This window comes from Alexandromys fortis, unplaced genomic scaffold, assembly GCF_014885135.2.
Source record: "Alexandromys fortis isolate MF-2015 unplaced genomic scaffold, M_Fortis_MF-2015_v1.1 scaffold_141, whole genome shotgun sequence".
Taxonomy (NCBI): domain Eukaryota; kingdom Metazoa; phylum Chordata; class Mammalia; order Rodentia; family Cricetidae; genus Alexandromys; species Alexandromys fortis.
This window is the reverse complement of record NW_026068060.1, coordinates 3,082,398-3,086,536: the sequence shown is the minus strand read 5'-3', so window position 1 is coordinate 3,086,536 and position 4,139 is coordinate 3,082,398. Positions and strand designations below refer to the sequence as shown.

At 47.0% G+C, this 4,139-nt stretch overlaps 1 protein-coding gene across 4 annotated transcripts in view; it reads left to right on the top strand.

Moving 5' to 3' along the window:
* The first annotated feature begins 3,497 nt into the window (after positions 1 to 3,497).
* Grik2 (glutamate ionotropic receptor kainate type subunit 2) overlaps positions 3,498 to 4,139 on the top strand; it is a 600,544-nt gene continuing 599,902 nt past the window's right edge. For all 4 annotated transcript variants that reach the window (XM_050120166.1, XM_050120163.1, XM_050120164.1 and 1 more), the window contains exon 1: positions 3,498 to 3,615. The gene's annotated coding sequence lies outside the window, so the exon portion shown is untranslated. The remainder of the gene's footprint in view (positions 3,616 to 4,139) is intronic.

Here is a 4,139-nt window from a genome sequence, read left to right as displayed (position 1 = left end):
GTGCACTGCGAGAATGCAGTATCATTTCTGCCATATTCTGAACAAGCCACTCTATTACCTGTCAGCTTGGATTTTACTATTTGTAGAATGATGGCACTGGATAAGATGATGCAAAATACCACCTTTCATTTCTGCATCCAAGGTAACTTAGCCAGGTTGAAACAAAACAAAGAGAAAACACCAAAATAAATCAACAGTGAGCTCCTTGAGTAGTCAAAAGGTGGTATGGAGTGGTCCTGTAGCCATCTTGGGAACTGGCTGACCTTTCCAAATATGGAAGATGCCCATAGGGCAACTGAAGGCATAAATTTTTATCGTTTCTAGAATGGAAGTAGACTGTAAATCCTTAGATGTTTAACTCATATATTGTGGATTATTAGTTAAAGATGTGTTACATTCTTTTATGCTGTGGAATATTTATTTAATGATGTAAAAATATATTACATTATGTTGCATTTTTTTAACTTTGTGAAGCTGTATAATTTTGCCTTTCTGAAACACCTGATTGGTTCAATAAAAAGTTGAATGGCCAATAGATAGTTAGCAAGAGAGAGAAATTGGCAAGGCTGGCATGCAGATAGAATAAATAGAAAAGAAGAGCGAACAGAAAGGAGTGAGAAAAGGAGGAGAAGAGGATGCTGGGGGTTCGCCTTCCAGCCATACCTCTAGACATGGAATAAGAAGGAAAAAAAAAAGATATACAGAAACAGAGAAAGGTAAAAGCCCAGAAGCCAAAGATAGACAGGATAATTTAAGTTAAGAAGCTGGCTAGAAATAAGTCAAACTAAGGCCAGGCATTCATAAGTAAGAATAAGTCCCCATGTATTTATTTGGGAGTTGGGTTGTGGCTCCCCACCGATCATAGAAAAACAATAATAAATAAAACAACTACACTAATGGATTTTTAAAAATAAATTATAAGAAATATCTTTGTAGCAGGAGAAGGGTTTAGACGGGTTAAGTGAACTTTACACTATAATGCTCTTTTGTCAGTCTCCGTTTTTCTTTAGAATCTAGACATTTGTCTTCTAAAGAAATAAATTTGTCACATGCATAATTTTGATTTGTTCCATTCTTCTCTCAACTCTTTCCCCCTTTTGCCTTGCTCTTGGTAGGGCTCCTTATATAGTCCTTTGTAAGTGTGAGCTTTGTCCTGGAAAGGAAATCCATAACTACATTCTAAGTTCACACACTCACTGAAAAAGATTACTCCATAAGCCTTCCATCTCCAAATACAATGTGGGACAGAGGACATCAGTGGGGAAGGTTGATTCCAGCACCCTCATGCCAGCCTGTCTGTCAAATACTTAAAATGAAATAAGACAGTGTCCCTGCTCCATAGACTCAGATCCACTGGCAAGCAGCTTGATGCCTTTCACCTAGCTATTTCTCTTGGATCTACGGGCAGGTGCCTTGTCTCCCTCCCCGAAAGAGGGTGTGTGGATATTAAGATGACATGAGAGTGTCTTTGGCTAGTAGACAAGTTGTCTTCATTACTCTCATCGGGCAATGGGACTGAATGGAGCATTTTTTTTTCTTCTCCCTGAGCCTGGCCCGATCTGTGCTGTGCTTGGAGGGCCTATTAGCCTGCAGGTCACAGCAGCTGGAGCCCAGGCGCCTGGAGCTGGTCACGCGTCTGTGCTGTCCGGTCCAGGATGCACAATGGAGTCATTGACTATTTATTTTCTTCATACAACAAGGCTGCTGTTGCCTTAATTACAGGAACCTTCTAGCCATCCCCGGGATCTTTAAACCACAAACGGGCTCTCCATACCACGAACTCATCTCTGCCTAACTTAAGCGGTAGTCTCCCAGAGGCAGATAAGCACAGTAGGTGTGTGATGTGTGTGTATGTATGTGTGTATGTGTGTGTGTGTGCATGTGGGCAGGCGCGCATGCATGTGCATGTGTGTGTTAAGTCTCGGAGAGGCAGCTAAGCACAGTAAATGTGCGGTGCGTGTGTATGCATGTGCATGTGTGTTTGTGTGTGTGTGTGGGGGGGGGGTAGAAGCCTGGGATGGTGAACAATGTGGTGGCAGAGACTGAGGATTTTGGTAGGACTGAATCAGATGCTAGCCCAGTGTGTGAGGGGTGACAACACAGAGACAGGTCAGAAAAACAGATTTTACTCAATTTGATTTTCAGGAGTTGCAATGACTTCAGGGCAAAAATCACAGCAAAGGGACAAACGCTCCTCCGCAGCCTGTTGGGCTACTCTAGGGTAAAACCTGAGCTTCTCTGCTTCCAGACCTTCAGAATTAGACTGGTCTGCCACAGGGACTACAGCTGCCTCCAGCATCCACAGCGCCTAGGAATTCCACCTGGCCTTCTTCCTAGTACACTCCCTTTAAAATTTGTCTCCTGGGCGGATGTGCAGAGCCTGTTCAAGCTTGGCCGCTTTTAAACCTCCTCGAGAATAGTTGCTCACCAATGTACTCTGGAGGGAACTGCCAAGTCTCCACTCTAGTTAATATTGTAGGGCTGAGGATAAAGTAGCAATGGTATTGAATAGATGTTGACTTTTCTGACCCAGAGGAGCGCTAATCCGGGATTGTTTGCGGAAGCTAATCGCTCCCTCAGAGATGCAGCAGGAGACTGGTGTGCTCCTTGCCTCCTGCCCCCACCCCTGACTCCGTGAAGCAAGCTTAAGGGAAGACCATAGTACTCAGGCATCCCCTCTCACTGCCCATTATAAACCTCTCTCTTATATATGCACTTTTCCCCAGTCGTGGAGTAGAAGATCCCAGGTTCTGTGCCTGCTAAGTCTCAAATTCCCTCAGCATTCAGGGATCTACTGGGGAGAGGAGCAGCAGGTATTAAGGGGTTAGACCGGTGCAGAAATGGCCTGTCAGCGTTCTTCTGCTGGAAGTCCTCTTCTATGCGGACAGCGACCAGGAGTCACAGAAACTCATTTGCCCTGCCATGGGAGAGAAGTAGGAGCATAGATCAAGATGATCCCCACAAATCTCAAAGGGAAATGCAGTAGTTGAACCAAAAGGGTCACTTTGGAGACAATCAGCTGCTCTCCAGATGTTGGCAACAGAGAAGTCTTGTTGCCATGGTTTCGGGGCAGCATAAAAGAGGCCACCTAGAAGCAGACAGGTTAAAATTTCTTATACCCGATGTAGCTTTTTAGAGGCAAGCAATTAATTTCCTTGGCCCTTTTTACCTTATCCACTATCATTCTGAACTTCTCGGTCCCAGGTCCCCTATCCTTGGATGTGGATGTGCTGGTAGGGGACGAAATCAGTGCCGAGTGTTCTGGAAGCACTAGAAGGTCAACACCCAGAATTCTCCCACAAGAGGTCTTGAAATAAGGAGTGCATGGCGCTGCTCCCAGGTGGGCCTGGGAGTCCTGAAGCTAGTATCAGTTGCGGGAAAGAAACGCGGCTCCTTTAAAGCAGGAGGCGAGGAACCCCCGCCAGGAGGCGTGTCTGTCTCCAGCGCCACTGCTGCGGCTCCGCGGTCGCGGTCTCCTCCGCCGCCGTCACTCGCGCTCGCGCTGGCGGCTGCGTGGCTGAAGCTCGGAGCCCAGGACTTCCCGCTGGATCTCCTCCCGCCGTGGCTCCGAGGGGACCACCCCAGTCCTTCCCCGCCCTCTTCACCCAGCTCCAGGTAAGCAGTCCTTGGTCGTGGACCCTCCCTGGAGCTCATTCCCAAAGTGTTCGCTCTTGGTACGGAGGAGGAGCCGGGGACCGCGGAGGATCGCTGACAACCAGGAGAAAAGGAAGAAGCGCAGCGGCGCAGCACTGCTGAGTCTGTGCGCTCCAGGCACCTGCTGGATGCAGGTCTCTTGGAGGGCTTTGTCCCACTCGCTGCAGCCTATCCTCGGTAGGATGCAAGCGGCTCATTTGACTGTAGGCGTGCTTGTATTTTCTACATAAAATATTTTAATAAGTGTCTAAGCCAGGAAGTGGCCTCAACTCCTGGGACTCATGCTCAAGGCAAAGAGAAGAACAAGCAAGAAGCTGTGTGTCTGTGTCATAGCAACTCCTCATCCCTCTTTCGTCCACCAATCCTTGGATTGCCCTGAGCCATAGCTCTGGACTGAGAAAGTAGAAATTTTAACTGGGGACAGTATTTAAAGCTTGAGGAAAAAAAAAAGAAGGATGAAAGAAAGGAAGGAAGGAAGGAAGGAG